At 39.2% G+C, this 25207-nt stretch overlaps 1 protein-coding gene across 3 annotated transcripts in view; it reads right to left on the reverse strand.

The window, feature by feature from the left end:
• Positions 1-25207, reverse strand: part of cadm1b (cell adhesion molecule 1b) — a 198031-nt gene that overhangs the window by 12520 nt on the left and 160304 nt on the right. The gene's annotated exons all lie outside the window — the stretch shown is intronic.

Raw genomic sequence — 25207 nt, forward strand, 5'->3', positions numbered from 1 at the left:
ACATACACACCCCTACACAATTACATACACACCCATTCACAATCACACACACCGTTACACAATCACACACACCTGTACACAATCACACACACCCATACACAATCACATACACACCGCTACACAATCACACACACCTGTACACAATCACACACACCTGTACACAATCACACACAGCTGTACACAATCACATACACACCCATACACAATCACATACACACCCATATACAATCACATACACACCCATACACAATCACATACACACCTGTACACAATCACACACACCTGCACACTATCACATACACACTCATACACAATCACATACACACCCATACACAATCACATACACACCCCTACACAATCACATACACACCCCTACACAATCACATACACCTGTACACAATCACATACACACCTGTACACAATCACACACAGCTGTACACAATCACATACACACCCATACACAATCACATACACACCCATATACAATCACATACACACCCATACACAATCACATACACACCTGTACACAATCACACACAGCTGTACACAATCACATACACACCCATACACAATCACATACACACCCATACACAATCACATACACACCCATGCACAATCACACACACCCCTACACAATCACATACACACCCATACACAATCACATACACACCCATACACAATCACATACACACCCCTACACAATCACATACACACCGCTACACAATCACATACACCTGTACACAATCACATACACACCCCTACACAATCACATACACACCCCTACACAATCACATACACACCCATACACAATCACATACACACCCATACACAATCACATACACACCCCTACACAATCACATACACACTCCTACACAATCACATACACACCCCTACACAATCACATACACACCCATACACAATCACACACACCCATACACAATCACACACACCTGTACACAATCACATACACACCCATACACAATAACATACACACCCATACACAATCACATACACCTGCACACAGTCACATACACACCTGTACACAATCACACACAACTGTACACAATCACACATACACCCATACGCAATCACATACACCTGTACAAAATCACACACACCTGTACACAATCACACACACACACACACACACACCTGTTCACAATCACACACATGCGCACACAATCACATGCACATCCATACACAATCGCACACACCTGTACACAATCGCACATACCTGTACACAATCACACACACACACACACACACACACACACACACACACACACACACACACACACACACACGTGCACACAATCACACACGTGCACACAATCACATACACACCCATACACAATCACACACAAACCTGTACACAATCACAGACACAACCATACACAATCACACACACACCTGTACACAATCACAGACACACCCATACACAATCACACACACACACCTGTACACAATCACACACACACCTGTACACACTCACACACACACCCATACACAATCTAACACACCTGTACACAATCACATACACACCCATATACAATCTAACACACCCGTACACAATCGCACACACCTGTACACAATCACATACACACCCATACACAATCACACACACACACACACACACACACCTGTACACACTCACACACACACCCATACACAATCTAACACACCTGTACACAATCACATACACACCCATATACAATCTAACACACCCGTACACAATCGCACACACCCGTACACAATCACATACACACCCATACACAATCACAAACATCTGTACACAATCACACACATCTGTACAAAATCACATACACCTGTACACAATCATGCATTCAGCTGTACACAACCACAAACACACACCTGTACACAATCACATACACACCCACACATTGGATTTTGCCCCATTGTTGACATTTGCTAATCCCTTGACCTCAGCCTGTTCTTGGATTATGGATTTTGGAAACTGTTTGTTTTCTTCTTTAAACTTGCACACTGTACACTGCCTCCATTTCTTTACCTCACATCATCGAAAGGGCTTCATCTGATCGAGTCTCCTTTTATTCGCTTCTGTTGACAATTTATGTGGAAAACTGCAGACATTAAAAATGAATGTATTATAATGGACATCAATAATTATTAAATATTGCCTTGCAAGTTATAACCTGGCAAATTCATTATACCCTGTGCACTAAATTCACATACTTGTCTGCATTGTGTTACTATTTCCACACAGGAACCTGTATCTTACAACCAAATGCAAAAGTCCCAGCATCTTGAGTAAAATTTCATTTACACTGAATAAGACTCAGTTAAGACCATGGTTATGTCCTGGAGTCCTAATTGTCCCGACATAACAGTAGTTGTTTTCTCATGATCAGGATTTAATTTTCTTATAAACCTAACATAACAAATAACAGATTTCTCATGATGTGCTGTAATTGTATCCTGAGACATTCTCGCCCCTCGTTCTGGTGTAGATCATGGTGTATGTGTAAGTGTTGGACAATTATTTCGAAGTCAATCACTGACAGACAGATTTTCAGTTTGAGCGAGTCCCTGATCAAAATAAAAGCTAATGTGATCATCCATGATGTTGTGTTATTGCGATTTTGCTGCCTCTACAGCGTTATTATGTCGAATACTCAAAAAAAATTAAAAAATATATATTAATAAAAATATATATATAATATTATAATATTACATGGCCTCCGGACTTCCATAGTTATGCAATTTGATTTGATCTATTTTCAAAAAACCACTTCCGCTATGTTTTTGAAATGTGTAGAGCTCAGTTTAGACTATAAGGACTATAAAGCCTGATTATTTTAAAGGAGCATGTTCACTCAGATCCTTAAAGTCAAGAGAAAATGAGGCATCATTCCTCACTGTCAACATGTCTCTGAATAAGATATAGAATTTGGTCTTCTGACAAAGATGTCAGAAAAAAATGCTTCGGGTTTCAAAGTTAAAACAACAACAACACGATGTTATATTCATTATGTTTATCACCTGCTGCAGTATTCATACACCTATTTGCGGATCAGACAGATAGAGAAAGAGCCTCCAGGTTTCTGGTTGGCATTAGCTTCAAACATACATGCCCTGCGTTGCATCATGTACTACCAGGGGCATGCGAGCATCACATGGTCCTCGTGCTTCCCTTCTGGAAGCCAGATCTCAGTGTTAATTAGCATGAGATCAGGAATAGAGATGAGAGTGCTGTCAAGATGCGTTCTGTTCAGCAGCACTGACTCCTCCCAAACCGAACTCATTTCTCTGCCTCTTCTCTATGGCTTCTTACTGACGTCCCTAGATAAATTAGCTGTCTTACTGTGTCGATGTTTCACTCCGAGTAAAAAGGGGAACTCTTTTAATAAAAGCTGTGCTTTGATCAAATACCTGGGTGTAAGTAAGCTTTAATGAAATAAAAATAATGCAAATACATAACAAATCATATCATTATATATGAGGTTAGTATGTTTCATTTCTTTTTTTCTTTCTTTTTGTCACTCTCTCTGATATTCTTTCACTTTGCCATAAAGGAAAGACGAACAGAAAGCTCCATGGGATTCTGCTTACGTGTGATATTGAGTTACTGGACTTTATTTACCTCAGCCACCACAAAAAGCTATCAATAGCTTAGTGTTTATTAAGCATTAAGCACAAAACAGACAGTGAATTTATGGGGAAATAAAAATTTGTGTCGATTTGCGGCTGGTTCAAACCTGAGTGAGGCAAAGCTCTGAAGGCCAGAAAATCATTCTTTACTGCTCCCATTCTACATCGCTGCTGCAGTGACTAATTAAAGTATGGGCACTGTCATTACAGTAGCTGAGGACAGACGGGAAATAGCCAGCGTCAGAGCTCAGTGCCCATCTGCTCTCCTTGCAGCCAGTGCAGTGCCCTTAGGGCAAGGGCAGGCCTGGAGTGAATCTCAGAAAATGAGAGTGGTTTGGTCTTGTTTGCTGTAGGAATTAATATAACATAAGCAAACAAGTAGCTCTGGATGAAGTAGATGTTGTACAACGAGAGACTTCTCACTGTTTCAAATCTGACTGGGGTAGAAAGCAACAGCCAAGGGCAAATATATTACGCAAGTTCTGCTCCTTCAGTAGAAAGAGTTTATCAAGATGTCAAAATGCGAGCAGAAAATGTCTGGCATGTCAGGATCTTATCCTGATTCACATGCAGTGAGCATTTAATGTGCTAGGTTAGTTATCAGGAGACGAGCATGTCACAAGTGCAAGTGTTGTTACAGTACACGATATCAGACATTATAATTTATATACTGCATTAGATTTAGCACATTCAATTTAGTATTTACTGTATTTGAAACAATGCTTTCTGCATTTGATTCAATTCTTATTGCATTTGATTCAGTGCTTAAAGCATTCAATTTAGCAGTTATTGCATTTGATTCAAGTACCTATTGCATTCGATTCAGTAGAGACTGGTCATTTATCAAGCCTTGTTTGAATTTATGTGGCTTTGACCTTTTTTTTTAATTATATATATTACATATCATTCAGGTTTATCCCCTGATAATTACAGCTATTATCTGAAGTTTTGGATGTGTTTTTTAAAAAAATATATTCAATTTCCTGTAACTACAGCTTTCTCTGCCGCCTACAACGTTCTAATCTTCCCTTGTCTATTTGCTTGCAAAGATCACACTGGGTAAGAAGCCAGTCGCACAAACACAGTGGTAAAAAAAAATCAAACAAAAAAAAAACACTGGCTCCCGATGTCTAAAAACGTTGCTAGCCGAGTGTGATTTCCTCGCACAGTGAGCGTCACACTTTGATCAAGTGGAAATCAGCCTCATCAATTCAGTTTGTAATCAGACACCATTATAAATGAACACGGCAAAACGTCTGTGATGCTGCACCACAGTCGAAATATAATATGCTAAATGTTAAACTTCTCATTTTTTTCAGTTTTGGGGGATTTTCAATTGATTGAGATGCACAGGAAATAAAAACACATTCTGTAAAAGAATCTAGATGTCTAGACATGCATTATGAGAAAAACTCCAAAACTTTCCTTAAACTTGCCTTTTCCCTGCATGCAACAAGACTTTGTGTTACAACAATATCTTTGTGTTACTGCAGAAGCTTTACGTGCACACAGCACAAAAAAATCACATAGCCATGAATCTGTGAATCTGAGCAAATTAGACAAAATCTGCTTGCTTTTCCAGTGAATTATGGTGTTTTTTTAGTATTTGTCTAAGAACTTAGCTTTAATGATGCAACATAACATTGCACTTAACCCCGGGTTATTCACCCAGGGGTAATGAAATCTTGCTTCGAATGTTTTGCAGTGTTACAACACAGCAGTGCCGGATGTCTACGTACAACATGAAACGATATACAGTAATCCCTCGCCACTTCGCGGTTCAAGTTTCGCGGCCTCAGTGCATCGCTGATTTTTTAAAAATATTCATCGAAAAATAAAAATAAAAATGGTTTCCCAGGATGCCAGACAAAGAGAGAAACTCTCTCAGAGGCTTTGTACATACCCACGGGCACTCAGACAAGGCACGTGATTGGTTCCCGGCATGAGATCTGAGCTGATTGGCTGCGCATCATAGCATCCTCTCCCAGCTTCTTCCCTTGTTGTATCTCGCCACTCTAATAAGAATAGTTACCTTAAATTTGTTGCATATACATTAAAGTGAAAATAATGAAATGTTTCCTTCCAACTTTGGAGGTCGAGGTCAGTGCACAGGGTACAGCTCCCTCCCGCTTGTACACTCAGCTTCATCAAGACACCATGAAACTACCGAAGCCAAATATACGACCAAGTGTCAGGAGAATTATAATGTTCTGGATTTCAGAAGAAAAACCCTAAAAAGTTGTACTTGAACTTAGAGAAGAGTAAAATGGCAAATGGAACACTGCATTTCAGCTTTTACAGGAAGGAAGGGTGGTAAGACCTTTTGCTAACACACAGCGGCGAGGGAACATGTGACGCCATTCAATCCGACTTTCCTGAAAGAGCTTCATGCCTGCTGTCTCTGTATTGATCATTCATTTCCTAATGGTTCCTGAGAGCTCGATCACAATGCCAGCGTTCAACTCTCTGATTGCTAACCGCCTTGTAACGCGTGCTTTTGGCACCATTCGATGCACGACTGGTGACATTTTCAAAGTGTGTGGGTGAAAATAACAAAGCTGCATTTCCAGCAGCCGTTTCAGAGGCTAGTGCTAATCTGTAATGCCACACAGTCAATGATAGAGAAGCTGTAATCACACCATTTATCACTGTTTCTTTCTATGCTGGGTTTCTCTGAACAACAAGACAGACCAAAAAAACAAAACAAACTTACAAAACACACCAGGACCACGACTTGTGTAAACCTGTTGAAATAACTGGACTGTAATAGATTTATTAAATTCAGAAGGGATTTGGAGGAAATCATTCATACGCAATTTTTTTCCCCCCACTGTTTTACATATCAGAAGCTATTATACTTTCATTTCATCCTGTACACATCTGTCAGCCAGTCAGTCAGTCAGTGTGTCAGCTCAATACCGAACATGATAAACGAGATGATTTATCTGCCTGAACCAGTAATGTTAAAGCACTTCAGGATCCATATATTAGTTAAATATCCAAAAATCCATAGACAAATCCTGCGATTCTTTATTTTCTCTCTCTCAAAAACAATAAAACAAAGAAATGCAGCCTGGTTAGCAGGTTTGTCTTGCACTTGGAGAGTTGGGGGTTTGATTCCTGGCTCTTTCCTGTGTGTGTAGAGTTGTGTGTTGTATGTGTATAGTTGTATGTTCTCCCTGTGCTTCAGGTTACTCCAGTTTCCTCTCTCTGACCAAAGGATGATTGGCTTCTCTAACTTCTCTGTTGTGTGTGAGAGAGAGATTGCACCCTGTGTGGGTTGATACCCTGCCCAGGGTGTCCCCTGCCGCGTTCCCATGGTCCCCTAGGATAGACTCTAGGCCTCCTGTGTAGAATAAGCACTACAGAACAAGGATAGATGGAGAAACTTTCCATATTGAAACATTTTGGCCTAACGTCTGACTCTTATGACACTGGAAAAGACCTTCTAAAAACATTATTATTTCAGTATATATCAAAATACCAATAAATAATCGATTTGTATGCCATACAATCTCGTGTGGAAGTTAATGTTAAAAGAACAACATCAACAATGTATTAGTGCGAGTGTGTTAACATGCTGCTTAAACTACTGTTATAGAAAATGAATCAACACCTCCTTACCAATTAGAATCAAGGATTTATCCATGTGACTCTTTGCCAAATCACCAGTAGCTGCGAGAACCACCACAAATTTTGTAGGTTCTTTAGCAACCTCTTCCCTAAATTAAGCTCAGAGGTCGAGAGTGCCTCAGGTGTCTTCTCCGAGTGAACCTGAAAATTCTAACAGTATCCTCATCAAATGTTCTGACATACGTGTCCTTAATTCATTAATCCTTGGTACAGCTTCCGAAATATCGAGCTTTCATGCTTTGACGTAATCCGGTGTAGCAAACAGACCTCGGCTGTGTGGCACCGGTCGTCCCTGACAGGTGACTTTTTTGCATAATTTAGTGCCGAAGCATTAAAGGAGGTGGATGATGCCAGCTGTGCTCTGCATTAATGTTTACACACAACACATCCTCTGATTATTCTAAACTACACGCAACACTGCATTATAACTTATTAACATTTTCGCATGCTAAAAAGCCTAAAAGAAACGAGCTTTACCGTAAGACGCAGCAGGAATAAAGACAGACATACTGTATAAATGAGCTGTCAGTTTATGCAATTCACATCCTGATATAAGACCCTAAACAAAGAGCACTAATTTAGTTTGGAGGCTAAATTCAGTGGCACGTGCTGTAAATTGGGGTATGTTTTTTGCCAAGAATAACTGTGCACAGGATGTAACGTGCCATGACGCTTTTTTGTTCTCGTTTATGTTCTTTTTTGTAGACGAAACGAGACGAGGCATTCAAAAAAAAATGATGCAGTACCCCTAGAACAGAGAGGGCTAAGGGCCCAACAGTGGCAGTGCTAGGGCTTAAACCCCACACTTCTGATAAACAACCCAGAGCCTTAACCACTTGAGTCACCACTGCACTACCCTGCCTCTTGATGTTGAATCATTATCCTTATCCACAATAAACCTAACATAAGCCTATGAATGTGTCCATGTCTCAACATTCACCTTGCAATATGATGATCTGTTGATGGTACTTTTGATTCTATTTATTCGATTTTTTTACTATTTTTTATTAACCCTTTTACTAAAGGCTCAAAACTGGAATTTGGTCTGTTTGTGTTGTTCAAGTGCAGTGCTGAATTTCTTTTTTTCATGTCACACTCACGGTGGTGACTCATGAAATTAAGAATTTGTACTTTTTCATATTTTCAAAATACATGTTGATATCAAACCCGTTTCTGCCTTTTGAGATGCCCCCGAGATTTTTGGTTTAATTAGGGATGTAATTGCCTAGTGGTTAAGGTGTTGGGCTACCAATCGGAAGGTTGTGAGTTCAATTCCCACATCCACCAAGCTGCCACTGCTGGGCCCCTGGATAGGGGTGTCTGCTAAATGGAGTAAATGTTCATAAGGGTCTTAAATATGAAGCTATTACTTTCAACCACTAAAATTCTGTGTAAGGTTACACCAACGGAGTTAAAACATCTTAGCGTCCTGACTCATCAGATTTTCAGCGATAAAACAATTATTTTCTTTATACTGATTGAAAATGTCTGATAAGTCGATTTCAATTTTGTTGCCAACATGGAACGCTAGCATACTGGAAAAAGGGTTAAACGTTACGACCTTCTATTTCGACCGTAGAGCTGCTTTTCTATTAAATATTCCTGACATGTTCACTATATCATATGCTTTTTAGATCAGAAGAGCACTTAAAAGAAAAAAAATCTCTGACAGGGTTTTTTATTCATATGCCATCTTACAGAGTGCAAATATCTTCAATATACTCATTTCTTGCTCTACTGGTAGATCATTTTTCATCATTTTCAGCAATTTTATTTCAAAAAAAGAAGCAAAAATGATCTGTTAATCATACAAGAACATTTATAGCTTAAAATAAGGATGACTAGAAAGCGGTTTAATAACCTTCTATTTAATTTCCTGTGAGCTTCTAACAAAACGTATTTAATAAATACGACCCGATTGAAGATATTTTCATGTACCGAGATGTTGCCTAATGATGATTAAATACATAGGAACGCTGTCACATGCTCTGATAAAGTGCTTTTAGCAGCTGAGGTGGAAATAGGTTACTTAGAACAACATATTTTAAAGAAAAACAGTTGAAGTTTTGAAAAATCATACTGTATTAAAAAAAATACAAATAAATGAATAAAGAAATAAAATTAAATAAAAAAAAAAACTTGTGTAAATTTGCTAAATACATTTTTACATGCACAGTCCTTTAATAATTCAGGTTTTTAGTGTAACCTCCCACAGTTCTTTGTCCTTGCTTTTTTAAGCTGACAAGGACTGCCATGTTGCAGCTTTTCAACGCATGTGTTGCCTTTAATGTCCTTGCTTGCTTTAAGGGCAAAACAACAACAACAAAAAAAAAAAACTCTTAGACATACAGCATTCAAGTACTAAATTAACCTGAACCTTCACCCAGAAATCATCCCAGGAGCCATCTGGCTTTCACCCAAGTCTTATATTTTTACCTCCCTGAGCCTTATTCCCACATCCAGCCATACACTCCATAGCTCTTTGTTGCATCTTCATCTGGAAGTAAAACCGAATCTGTAATGTTGATTTGATGATTTTAGGATACGATGCAGTCATAATTAGACCACAGGGTGTCACGGCCTGGGAACCTCTCATGGAAGAGAGTGTGGCTTATAGGGTTTTATCACTACAGTATGTAGATAAATAAAGCATCACTCTCTCTCTCTCTCTCTCTCTCTCTCTCTCTCTCTCTCTCTCTCTCTTTCACTCTCTCTCTCTTTCACTCTCTGTCTCTCTATTTTACTCTTTCTCTCTCTCTCTCTCTCTCTCTCTCTCTCTCTCTCTCTCTCTCTCTCTCTCTCTCTCTCTCTCACACACACACACACACACACACACACTTTTTTTTTCTTTTAACTTTACGTCTCACGTGTCTCACATGCCTTACGTGTCATTGCTGTTATGTAATGTAATGTTTGTACTCCTGAACATGGGATTCAGAATGATTCACTGCACAAATTCTACAATCATTCTACACCCAGTTCTCCATTCTGGTACCAATTACTTCTTAACCTTACTGACTTTAATTTCACTTTATTATCTTTACTAAATGTATTTACTTTACATTTACTTTACTAACTACTAATTACAATTACTGACTTTACTGGACTTACTGACTTTACTGACTTTATTTTCTTTACCACGTTTACTTTACAAACTGTGCTGACTCGGCTGACTTGCACACTTTGTTTGGCACACTTTTCAAGGCTCACATTTCCCTGAACTCTAACACACCTCATTGCTCTCTTCGCTCAGTCAGCTCAGTGTATTCGATAAACTCTTTGCTTTTCAGTTACTTGTAATATTTTGGCTTTTTTTTCTACTTGCAGTTCGAGGTGGCTTCATATTATCCTCCTAGTTTTGACCAGTTTGCTTTCTTTGTATATTAAATTCTCTTAAAATGCCAGTTTCTGACTTGATTCAGCCTCATTCGGCTTGATTTTTTTAAATATTTTACCAACCCCGATGTTCAGAGAAACGTTCATATGCATACTGTAAATGTTACTCACCATAGGTTGGCAGAAAAACAGCTCAGCCTGATAAACATGAAGTAAATCTATTCAGAAATCAGTACGTGTTGCTTTATGACATATGTGTGTGTGTGTGTGTGTGTGTGTACAGTATATGTCAGAATTCTTCTATAAAAACCAAACACGGAACTTTTCATTGCACTGACAGAACATTACACAGTCAAGGTTTGGAAATGTATCCTAGCTAAGCTCACACACATGTTGTTTGATATAAATAATAAGACAATACTCTGAGAATAAACAATGAGAACATCCAGCCCTGTCACACACTACTGTTTTCCTTCTGATGTTAGAACTTGCATCACATGCTTCACCGTAACCTTCTCCTTGCTAACTATTTCTTTTTATTTTTGATTTTTTTAAAACATCTTTTCTAGGCAAAATATTATGCTTAAGTGTTACTTGAATTTCAGAGGTTTTTGTAATTGAAAGATATACATTTTTTAAAAAGCTATTCTAATTTACAGCATTTAGCAGACGCCCTTATCGGGAGCAACTTACATTTTTTATCTCATTTTTATACAACTGAGCAATAAGGGCCTTGCTCAGGGGCCCAGCAGTGGCAGCTTGGTAGACATAGGAATCGAACTCACAACCTTCCGATTGGTAGCCCAACACCCTAACCACTAGGCTACTATATCCCCAATTAAACCAGAAATATCATGTCCCTCCATACAGTTGGGATTGGAGCTCTATTATTTAGTCTATTGTTTGTTTAATACTTTGGCCTGAGACACATAAGTTTGTAGAACATCCTTACAGGGGTGCCACTTTGGGCCCTATGAAAGAAAATGAGACTGGGCCCCCTACCACACCCATTTCGCACCAAACATACAAGCCAAGTAAAACGATCTCTGGGGGCCCCAAAAGTGCGTGGGCCCTTAGAATCGTCCTAACTTTTCCCCCCTGCCTCCTTATGCTCTACATGCTAGAGATCGTTCTCAGTCGGAGGTTTCTGCCACTTTGCCTTCTTACTTAAAGGTTGCTGCCGCTGTCCATCAGTTCAGTACGTGAACGAATTATAAACTGACTGTTGAAACTAGAATGAGCATATTGGACAGAGTTCTACAAGAGAAATGATTTATAATCACATGCTCTGGTGTCACTGAGATGAGGCCTGATGAGGAGGGCTTCCATTTCCATAAGCCTGATTCCTTTTTAAATCTTCTTCCTCATATTGTCTCAGGGAGTTTTTTCCTCACCACATTCGCCTCTGGCTTGCTTATTAGAGATAAATCATAATTTTCTCTATTGAATTTAAACATTTTACGTTAAACCACATCATGCATGGTGTCTGAAATATGACATATTTATTTCCTTAGATTTGAATATTTTTGTTAATTCACTATACTGTAGCTGCTGAAAAGTTTCCCAGAATGTTTTTTTTAGTCCAAACCTTACACTTGAAGCAAACAGTGCATAAGGATGTGATTTAGATATTTTAGTCTACTGATTTGACTTCACACGACATGCAACATTAGTCAGATGCCGTGTCTACGCTTGTTAATCCATGGCTGAACAGGGGCTCGGAGTCGAGCTCCAGACTGGCCTGAACAAACCCAAAACAAAAACAAAGCTAAATATGCAGCTTAGATGCTCACAAAGCTGTCTGGGGCAGCAAAAGCACATTCAGTGGAAATTAATCACCTGTGAAAACGATGGAACTGCAAAATAATGAAGCCAGAACGGGTTTGATTTAGCAACACTGACAGAAATCACTTGGCCATGGATAATGTAAGTCAGGAATTAATTACTAAATGATTTAGTTTTCTGACCTGTAAACAAACTGCAGGACTCATAAACATCTGAGCTTTGTGTTGTTCTCGCACAATCAGAAAAAATAGCTCACCTCATATCTGACCTGTTTATTTATTTATTTTTATTTTTATTTTTTTTATGATGCAGACGAATGAAAATGAAGTGGTCTGAATAACAAATAGTTGCTGGGTAATCTGTACAGACAGGTAACTGTGAACACTCTGCATGCTGGAACATAGGAGCTTAAACTCAAAATAAAACGAAAAGTCTAATGATGCATCAGATCCCCAGACAAAGACAATTTCTGACTTTATTATACCACAGCACTGCTAAATTGTGGAAACTCAGGGTGTTTCTCAGGAGTTTTTGATTCATTTTCTTTTCAACAGCAGCAGCTGGGACAGTAGCATCAGCTGGGCATCAAATCTCAAGCTAATATCAATGCGCTCGCTCTAACCTTGTCATTGCTATAGTAAAAACGTGTATGACGGAAACGTCACATATTTTAATGCTACTCAAGCTAGTCAAAAGTCATGTATAAAAGATCTTATTTATAAAACAAATGCATGTGAACGCCACCACAAAGTCATATTTGCTTGAAATCAATCAAAATCCAAAGATGTACAGTAAGAGCTTATTAAAGTACACTGAGTATTGAAGAGGAAGATACAGTACATAGCAATCATCACAGTTGGCTGGCTAGATTGTTGCAGCATGAGCATAGGTTTGGTAGTTTGTAGCTCAAAGACATTTAGACAAATACATTATACCCTTAGCCAGAGCGCCTTACATTTTTATCTCATTTTTATACAACTTTGCAATTCAGGGTTAAGGGCCTTGCTTAAGTGCCCCGTAATGGACACTTGATGGATCTGGGATTTGAACTCACGACCGTTACATCAACAACCCAACGCCTTAAACTCTAAGCTACACAATTCCGTGTTCCATTGATGTGTGCAGAAAGATCATGGCATAAAGATTTTATTTACCAGTTAAACACACTTGAACAGCACCTCAAAGCCCTTATTACTCTTCTAAGCTCGGATTTTCCGAATTGCGTTTTCTGTAGTTGATGGTAAATTTGTTGAAATTTTGTGGATGTTCCAAATCATTTAATATAACTGTCAAGGATAGGGGGGGTAAAACAGACCCAATTGCAGGATAACGTAAAATAAATAGACGAAACAGAGACACAGACTAGGACGAGACGACATTAGACGACAGCAGACGACAGAGGATTCCGCGCTGCTCCAGGCAACGCGGCTCAACTAAATAGACAAGACAATTAGACACATGAGGAACGGGTCTGCAGAAGCGGGGCGGAAGAGACAAGGGGCGGGGCAGACACGTGTCACACAACATAAACAGATGCACATGGCCAAAGTCCGGGCTGAGTCCTGACAGTAACTCTAATTGAAAAAAATGCAATGTGTGTTCTTTAATTACTTGAAAACTTTAAATCATATGCAAATTTCTATTGTTTAAGAAGCAAAAAAGGAACCAGGGCATGCTGATTTAAAATACTACATAATACTGAAAATGGCTGTCCACCTACGGCCCTCATCCAACCTGAACGAGCTTGACAGGATTTGCAAAGAAGAATGGCAAAAAATCCCCTAGTCCAGGTGTGCAAAGCTTGTTGCGTCATACCCAAAAAGACTCAAGGCTGTAGTCGCTGCCAAAGGTGTTTCAACTAAGTACTGAGTGAAGGGTCTGAATACTTATGTACATGTGATATTTCAGTTTTTTCTTTTTAATACATTTACAGACATTTTCTAGAATTCTGTTCTCACTTTGCCATTATGGAGCACTTGGTATAGATTAATAAAAAAAAAAAATTATTTGTACGATTGTAGAATCAGGCTGCAACATAACAAAACTGAAAAAAAAGTGTGTGTCTTGGGGGGTGTCACGTCAGCCCACGTCAGTCACACACAAGGGTTCACATCTTCATGGACTTTTACACACTCTCAACATTCAGACTTTATGAAGTACACACTCAGTTTTTTATTACACTAGTTGTTACCCAGTGTTTATTTCTTGTGAAAGCTTGTTTTCTGGTTTGGACATTGCTTCTGGTTTTCTCGTTTGCACTCACCTGCCCGGATTCATGCTGTTTGCCCATCCCCTGCCCACTGCCTGCTCTTGTTTACTGTTTCAGATCTGTTGGAGTCTTGTGTTTAATAAAACCGCTTTCCCTGCACTCGCCTCCTGTCGCAGCATCTCTTCCTGATGGTGGATCTGGGATCTATTTTATCTCATTATACTAGCAATTCCACTAGTAGATCTAGTGCCTGATTTTATTTAAATGTCCTCATAGTGCAGTCCAAGGCTCAAACCGCTTTTTCTTTTTTTATGCTCTTTGGGCATGAAATGAGTTACAAAACACCATGACCTTAGAAACACTCGCTTCTTTGAATACGTTTAAAGGTCTTTTACAAACAGCCCTAAAGGAAACATGTTGCTGTTTCATATCATGAGATGAAATGTGTTATGGATATCACTGCTATGGCGCTTTCCCTTTTTCTCTCTATTTCTCTGGTGTGCCTTTTCTTTGATGCATACAGCATTTGGGCTGTTTGTGTTTTCACCAGGATTCGATACATACAAGAAGAGCTCTTGTATTTCAATGGGGCTTTTCTGAGTAAATAAAATAAAATGATAAATTGTAATAAAAAAAAAATTAAAACATGGCAAATTTATAATAGCTATAAATGCACTTCAGAGTAATATTTAAAGCCACGTCCGTGTATACACATTCAAATTTTGTGAGAAATCATACACGTGATTGCACGATATACATGACACCATGTGCCTCAGAATAGTACACAAAGCTCAGCTATCTATTAGATGCCAAGAAATAATGCCAATGTTAGTTAAGTGCAAAAAAAAAAAAAAAAAACTTTCCAAATGTGAGCTGTCTAGACTTTAGCATTCATTTTTAATGCAACTGCTTCACCTGAGGCAATAAACATGTTCAGAGCCGGATAGAATATGAGTTTAAAAAACAAGCTGTGCGAGCATACCAATCACTCTTTTTAAACAGTTCTGAGACTAAAAGTAAACCTTAGGTTTTTTTTTTTAATGCTAGTTCAAAACAAGACCCTGTACAATTCATGCAGTATTTACCGTCCAAATGTCACCGGGTCCTTGATGGAATATGTGTTTGTTTTGTCTTGAGTGTCTTAATGCTGAGGAAACTGCCTAGGTAAAATGGCAGCATCGGTGCTTTGGCTGATCCGCTCATAATAACACGACACCTACAACACATCAGTGTCGCTGCTGTGCCAAGAATGATCCACCACAAGAACATCTGCATCTGCTCTCTGGCCTGTGCACTCGGTATAAAGTAGGAGGCAGCTTTTTCACACACACACACACACACACACACACACACACACACACACACACACACACACACACACACACACACACACACACACATGGAATGAACTACATGTGTGGCTTTTAGATACTTAATATATTCAGTTGCAGATGTTTTTTATTTATGTGGACATTTTAGATGTACTACCACTACTACAAAATATGAACAGATACATTAATATATATATAATGTACTGTATTTCATTTCTCTTTTGAAGATGAAAATCACAGCTGAATTGTCATACATGTGCAATAAAATCTGTATAAATATAATATAATATAATATAATATAAATCTGTAGATAAAGTCGTTGGAGAGCTCAAGAGAAAAATAGAGAGCAAAAAATAAAAAATACTAGCTCCCTGGGGTGACTGTAGACTTCTGTTAAAGGGAATCCTGGGTTGTCTTGTATTCTTTTGGGTCTAATCATATAACATACAGAGCGAGGAGCAACAGTCTGGTGTAGAGCTAACAACCTGTTTTTGACCCTTGATAAAAAAGGCAAAACAAATTATATTACTGTTGACTGAGATCATCAAGAGCAACAAATATCTGGGTGGTCATCTGGCGGAGAACTTCACCTAGTCAGTCAACAGCAGTTTCATCAGCAAGAAAGCCCGGCACCATCTGTAATTTGTATGGAAGCTGAGGAAAGCCTATCTCCCTCCCACCATTCTGACCATGTTCTACAAAGGGACCATCGAGAGCAGCCTGAGCATCACTGCTTGTTGGGAATTGGACTGTCTCTTATCGCAAGACCCTGATGCAGATAGTGAGGACAGCTGAGAAGATCATCAGAGCTTCTTTTCCCCCTAACACAGGCATCTATACCACATGTTGCATCCACAAAGCCAACAGCATTATGGATGACCCCACACACCCCTCACACACAGTCTTCACCCTCCTGCCATCTGGAATAAAAAAGGTACCAAAGCATTCGGGCCCAAGTTTCCATAAATATTTCTGCTTGTTCGTAGCATACCTGCTTTTAACATGGCAGCATTCTGCAAGTTCAGATCCTAAACAAAAATTACTAAAAAATTCTACAATCACATTCCTCCTTTTCTGCAAAAAAAAAAGGTGCACCGCAGATTTTAATAAAGCTCCAGCAAAATTAAAAATTTTCGGCCACAACACTCACTTACTGACAAAAAGCAGCTTCCCGTCGATGGTTTATTTATAGGTTATTAGTAATAATACTCACAATAAACAATTCTTCTTCTACACAAAGTAATCTGTTAACAAAATACAAGCTGCGGTTGCTAAGCAACATAACTGATAATGCTTAGTTTTTACTGATTAAAAGCCTATTTTTGTGAATAAATCAATGTTGTGTGTTTATTAATTATTTCCTAACATCTTCAAGCTCAGTTTAGTCAGAGTTATGAACAGAAAATCTGTTTACCAACAATTTTTTCCTGACAGCTATAAAAAAAAAAAAGGCTTTCCAATAAATGTTTTCAATGAAAGCAAGCCTTTGTGAAACCTGCTCCATTTCTCTAGTAAAGAGCACCAGGGCTTCTTGGTTACAAACCTAGTCTTTTTTTGGAGAAGCCTGTAATAGTTGGGATTTCTTGCACTTCTTTGGTGATCTGTCAAAAAAATCTATGGTGTTGTGAGCTGTCTGGCTGGTATTTACGTGAATCTGTGTGCTTCCTTTGAACACAGTGGCATTTGCTCCTCCTCCATCGAACACCATATTTGGGACCAGAACTGTTGCCTGCTACCTGTTGCTAGGCTACACAGAAGAAGATGATGAAACACAAAACATCTATCAAGTGAAAGAGAGCGAGATTGAGAGAGTGAGCGAGAGAGAGAAAAGAGCGAGAGAGAGAGAGAGAGAGAGAGAGAGAGAGAGAGAGAGTGAGCACTGTACCAGAAGTGCGAAAGCATAGAACAAGATCACGAATGACACAACTCTACATGCGTCCATTCTTACCCAAAAGGTAGAAGATGTATCATTCAGCACCTGTGATGAACGCTGTGTCCTGAATCGTTGTTAAACTATAAAACATTTGCCGTGTCATTGCAGAGAAAACAAAACTACACAACAATGTGATGTTTTGAAATGGATTAAATAGATAAACAAGGGATTTGTTTCTACTGGTCTGCTGAGAGGAGCTTTAGCCAAAGCTCTACAATCAATACAGAGAATTTATGAGTGCTGATCAGTACAGCTGAAGTTAACCACAGGTTGAACGGCATGATTTATTCTTAGCTTATGAACGTGTGCTTAGATTTGAGTGAATAACCCGGTCGGTCCATTAAGGCTGAACATTGCCCTTTTGATCTGGCATTTAAAAGAGAACAGACTAACAGACTAAGCAAGCAAAAAGTGTGTCACATGCTAAAAATACAGTCCAAGAAGCAGAGAAGGCTCATCTACAGGGACAAGAGCCCGGGTGTATAAGCACAGGCTTTTATTCCCTGCTTTTAATCCCAGGTAGAGGAAGATTTCACACTTTAATTGTAATTTAGAAGCGGGGTTAGAACATTTTTTACCCGGGGTTCTGAAACTCTAAATCTGATAGTGATGCAGAAAGAAATGATTAATAAAAATGCACATGATGAACTAATCATTAGTTCAACAGAACTTTGAGCACGTCTATAAAAGCAGAACTTTTAGTAGTTTGGTGTTCTGGAGATCCCAAGTGTGCGTCAGTATCATGCCAGAGGGCCAACTGTTGCTGCTCAGCAGTCTGGGAAGCAATTATTATGTCTACATTTAAAACTGTTTTGGTGGATTGGAAATTAAAGACAAAATAAAGAATGTTTATTTTCTCTTCAATTTTAAAGGCAAGTTTCCCAATTATTTTCTTCTCATAGCCGGGAGATGTTAAAGCTAGTGCACAGAATCATTAGGTTTTTTTTTCATGGATAAAGAAACTACATTCTGAAACACATTAAATATACTTTGACTAAAAATATCTGAGTCTGGTGCTAATATTTTGGTGTTGGTGTTGCATTTTACTCTTACATTAGCGGTTTGCTGCACAAAAACGCTACAGAAGGACATTTTTACTGTAGATTCAATGGCTTTAAGGGTTTGATGGTTGTCCCTAGAAACAAAATCGCAAGAAATTCAATTGGAATTTCTCCCTTTCAGCAAAATCATATAAGAACTCCAGAGTAGAATAACTATACACATGAATTAAAACGTTGGACCTGTTGGAGTCACGATGCAATTTCATTCTCAGTGCAGCTACATGATGTGAGTCAGAGACTGGCGTACTTTGGAAGCTGAGAGTACAGATGAGTGAGTACGCTGGTTGGACAGAACAAATGTCTACAAGCTGCAGCTTTTGCTTTAACTGAGATGCATAGAGAAACTAGCACCAATATCAGTGGTATCATTAATGGTAGTTTAAAGAAGAGTAGTTGCAGCATTTTTCAGGGTTAGGTTTTATTTTTTCTTCAGAACACTACTTAATATTAGAGTTACTGAATATGACAATGAAGTTTAATACACAAATTGTTCAGGGTGAAGTTACGCTTTAGGTTAAAAAAAAAATCAAACTTAAGCAACACACAAGTCAGTACTTTTTTCACAATGAATTACTCTGAGGCTGTTTATAATCCAAATGAAGGGCCTGGAGTTACAGTAGATGAGCCGGAAGCATACTTCTACTACTCTGATTCTGGATTACAGCAAAACAAGAAATTTCCAGATCTGGTTTGAACATTACTTAAGTATAAAATCTGCCATAGTGTTAGAGAAAGTGATGCTTGAGATTAATCCTGTGTTTAGAAAAAGAAAAAATATATATATTATCCAAAAAAAAAAGAAAGAAAGCAAGAAAGGACAGACCATTTATAATAACCTACCTTGTCTTGTGTGTGTCATTTGGCCAATGGCAGCTCCATCATCCTTACACACTACAGCATAAATGCCCCTCATCAGACAGATATATGAGGCTAGCAGCTCATGCTTTACCTAAAGGCACACAAGTGTGTGCTGCACATATTGCTAAAAAAGCCCTGAAAACAGATCTGCAGAGGAGCTCATTATATGAGAAAAAACATTGCTGATGTCAAAACAGGGATGTAAGATATGGCTCAGACATCGTTCTTCAGTTCTGATGGTGTTTCACCGTGTCTGGAGTGTATTAGCTGGAATTCCTCTGCTAATACAGGTGTGTTGGTGTGTCTGTCCAAGACGTAACACTTATTCACCGTGTGAAGTTTGCCACTGGCTATTTGAGTTCATCCATCCATCATACTGTATACACACTCACTAGCCAGGTCATAGGAAAAGCTCTGCACATTCATGCAAGTATACACTCAGCTAAACATGCTGCAGCTTCGCAATGCATCAACTCATGCAGACTGAGGTCAAGATCCAAACTGTGATCTCTGTCATTCTGTTACATGGTTGCTGGATTAAGAAAAGCTAGTTTTAGTAATTCAGATACTGATGATCTGGAATTTTCACACACAACGGTTTCTAGAAACAGAGACGAGATTGGCCAGACGGGTTCAGGGAAGGCTACAAAGACTCAAAGAGTTACAAAACAAGCAGCTTAAAATGCAGAGAGTGTCAAAGCCAAAGGTGGACAGACTACAAGAGTAAACAGCAGACAGCAACATCAGGTTCTCCTCATGACTGCAATGAACAGGAGTCTGAGCTACAGTGAGCTCAGACTCAGATGGTCAAAGATTTGAAAAAAACATCCCCTTTTTTCTATTTTTGTTTACTTCTCCAGTTTCACACACACACACACACACACACACACACACACACACACACACACACACACACACACACACACACACACACACACACACACACACACACACAGACACACACACACACGAATAGGTTCACTGTGAAAATCTGTCGGAAATAATCTGGATTTGAAAGTAAATTTGCAAAACCTTGATAATTCATTTTATATTCAAGATTTTGTAATGTATCTAGGTCCAGATTTAAATATAAGCAAATGTGTGACATTGACCACGTTAACAGCTTTGATTTTATGGGAAATAAAATTAAAATGAATTAAAGAATTATTGAAAACATCATTTTGAAATAGTTTAAGTACACAGTCGTAAAAAAAAATCTTTTATATAAAAATTTATATCGAATGTTCAATATTTTTAATATATTAAAAGACTATTTCAGGTCCCTATTTATATGTAAGATGTACATGTATGATGTTGCTAACATGACAAACATGCTAACGGCTATGTTCAGAAGGTCATATTTTCCTGTCTAATCACTTGTATTGAAGCTTGGGTTTAGACAGCACTCTAAAATTGAGTTGATCTAAAACGAATTATAAGGTTTTGGACAAACTTGTGAAATTCATGCCAGCTCGACAGATTTTAAACAAAATTCTGAAATTGATATTGTTCTAGTTTTCACTCAAGTTTAAATAGTTTTTTGCATTAATTGCATTAAATAAGCATAATAATATATGTATTTCAATCTCTCTCTCTCTCTCTCTCTCTCTCTCTCTCTCTCTCTCTCTCTCTCTTTCTTTCTTCAAATCTCACCACAAATCTCTCTCACTTTATACTTTATTGTTTGAAGGAACATCCTCTCACTACTGTCTTTCTTTTGTTATTATCCCATCGTTGCTCTACGAACCAAACAATTCTGACTGATCCACCTGCCCTAAAGGGATACTTGCAAAGCTTCATGCTATATTGAACACGACTGATATGATATCTATGTGAAACTTCACAGCTGATAACCTTGAGCCGGCTTCAAATTGCTCTGTAGTGTCCTGAGCTCACGGACAGCTTCCGGATTAGTCCCACGTGAAAAGTGCTATTGCTAAACGCTAATCGGCGCTGATACATTGCCTTTCTCTGTACTCACCTGTACTGTACATCTAGAAAGAAGAAACATAGACTTTATTATAGGCAGCGTCTCCGATTTTTGAGAAATGCTTCAGAAAACTGAGTCGGGCCACATAATAAACTAAAAATCAAAACAAACATCAAAACAAACGTGTAGCCAATGAACAGAAAGGGGCGGGGCTTGTCAATATAGCTCATGAGTTACCGACTCAGGAAACTCCAATCTGTGAATATGTGGCCAACTTTACTTAAGACGCCGAGGCGCTTTTTTCCTTCTCGATAGGTGAGTAATGTTGGTTTTGCTTTGTTACACAGAACTAATATATGCCGTCCTTTGCATGATTATGCTTGTGTGTCATTTTTGCTTGTTTGTTTATCTGCACTCATATTGTTCTTCCCTTCAGCTATGATAAAGACACATTTCTTTCCATTATTTGCCTCGGTTGCGTATGTATGTGTGGGCGGAGCTATCAATACAGGGGTGGGACCCATTTGGGTTAGGGGCGTGTTTGTTTTGGTGATTTCAAATGTCAACAATTGGCTTTCAAAAATCGGAGACCCTGCCTTTTAAGTCTTTAGAAAAGAGTCTAGGGGTAAAGCTGGATACAAATCCCATGCTTTTACCTTGAACAAACCTCAAAAGTCACTATTGGCATACAGTGCGCATTTATTTAGCCATTTATTTTGCATTATAAACAGCAGACATCAGGAAATGTCACTGCTAAAAGCTACCAAACACCTTAGAAAGGTGCTGCTTGTTTGTTTATTTTATTTTATTTTTTTTATTATTATTTATTATTTTTTAAGTGGAGTGCTCCCTATCAATTTATTGCTCTTTTGCATTTTACTTGGAGGTTCACTGGAGCTCACAATGATTTATTTGGCTTTCAGTATAAACAGATTTCTGCATGGAAAGAAACTTGAAGCAATCCCATCAAAGGCTCAGTTTGATTTGTTTGACACTTTTAACAGCTTTACAGGAAATTCCAGATTCAGAATATGTTTTAAAATTAAAAATTTTATTTATCCTTGATGAGCGAGCCAGAGGCGACATCGGTGAGGAAAAACTCCCTGAGACGAGCTGAACCAGACTCACAAGAAAACCATCTTCATCTGAGTGACACAAGAGTGTGTGATTATAAATCATTTCTCTTCTAAAACTGTATATTATATAGTCGACCGCACTTGTGTAACTAGGATCTTTTGAGCATTTGAGTAGAGGCACCAGTGTAATTTCTGAATTCAGTAGAGTCACTGCCTATTTTGTCCTACACCCCAAAATCTACTGTATATTTTCTTCTGCCACAGCAAGATGTCAGGATTGTTCACGGTTTATAATAATAATAATAATAATAATAATAATAATAATAATAATAATAATAAATAAATAAATAATCTATATTATGCTGCTGAAATTGCAGTGCCTAAAATGAAAAACATCGAAAGAAAACATTTGTTTTAATTTTACTATGTAAGCCATGCCTCAATGCCCGATGACGCCTGAGATAGGCACAGGCTCCCCGTAACCCGAGAAGTTCGGATAAAGCGGTAGAAAATGAATGAATGAATGAATGAATGTAAGCCATTAACGTTTTGAGCTACAGCACGAAGCTGGGCTATGATACAGTCTGCAGGATGAATCTGCACTGTAAGAGATCCAACACTGTACACAGAAAACATTCAACAAAATATCAAACGCTGGCAAGTGCAAAGTGATCAGCAGCATGATCTTACTCGTGCATCTGTGTAAAGCCCTGACTAACACAGCCAGGCACGCACACACACACACAGGCGCACACACACACACACGCACACACGGGCGCCCACACACACACAGGCACACGCATACACACACACACACAGGCACACACAGGCGCACACACACACACACAGGCGCCCACACACACACAGGCACACACATACACACACACAGGCACACACAGGCGCACACACACAGGCGCACACACACAGGCACACACACACAGGCACACACACACACACAGGCGCACACACACACACAGGCGCGCACACACACACAGGAGCGCACACACACAGGCGCACACACACAGGCGCACACACACACAGGCACACACATACACACAGGCACACACGGATACACACAGGCGCACACGGATACACACAGGCGCACACACGTAGGCGCGCGCACACACACACACACAGGCACACACATACTGTACACACAGGCGCACACACGTAGGCACACACACACAAACAGGCACACACAAACACAGGTGCGCACAAAAACACAGGCACGCACACAAACACAGGTGCACACAAACACAGGCGCACACACACAAGCGCACACACACAGACGCACACATACTGTACACACAAGCGCACACACATAGGCACACACACAAACAAGCACACACAAACACAGGTGCGCACAAAAACACAGGTGCGCACAAAAACACAGGCATGCACACAAACATAGGTGCACACAAACACATGCATGCACACAAACACAGGCGCACACACACAAGCGCACACACACAGGCGCACACATGCAGGTAAACACACAAACACAGGCGCGCACACAGGCGCACACACACACTGGTGCACACACAGATACACACACACACAGGTGCACACACAAACACAGGCACACACACAGGCGCACACATACACAAATGCACACACAGGCACACACATACACAGGTGCACACACAGATACACACACACACACACACACAGGTTCCCACACACATGCAAACACACACATGCACACACACATGCACACACACACACACACACACACACACACACACACACACACACACACACACACACACACACACACACACACACACACGTGCACACGCACACTGGCACGTACTCACACACCTGAACACACACGCCTGCACATACACATACTCAGGGTTCCACCATGAAAATCTGAAAAGCCACCGAAAACAATGAATTTTAAAAACAAAGAAAGTAAATATTCACGTCCTTTATAATTAATTTAATATTCAAATATCCTGCACTATTTCTCAGCCTCTATTTAAATGTAACCAAATGTGTGATGATGTCCATGTTACAGCTTTGTACAAAAGGCCAGATGTTCCTCATGACTAATCTCTTTTACCGAAGCATGCGTTCACACGACACTCTGGTGACTTCCATCTAAAAACACTGTGGACTGCAGAGATCCGCGGAAAACGTAAAGAAATTCGGGAACATCAGAGTTTCCTTTTGAGTCTGGTTACTCTGAGAGTTTTTTCCTCACTGCTGACGTCTCTGGTCACTAGGGATTAACTGATCGATTAAAAATATATCTTTGGAATTTATACATTTCTTTAAATCTGCTGTGTGACAATCTGCATTGTTAAGACTACTACACAAATAAAAATGAACTGAATACAAATTGTGATGCTTTCAATCAGTTTTGCTTTAACGTTTGATTAGTCAACTATTTTTCTGAATCTCTCTCTCTCACACACACACA

This window comes from Tachysurus fulvidraco, chromosome 11, assembly GCF_022655615.1.
Source record: "Tachysurus fulvidraco isolate hzauxx_2018 chromosome 11, HZAU_PFXX_2.0, whole genome shotgun sequence".
NCBI classification, from domain to species: Eukaryota; Metazoa; Chordata; class Actinopteri; order Siluriformes; family Bagridae; genus Tachysurus; species Tachysurus fulvidraco.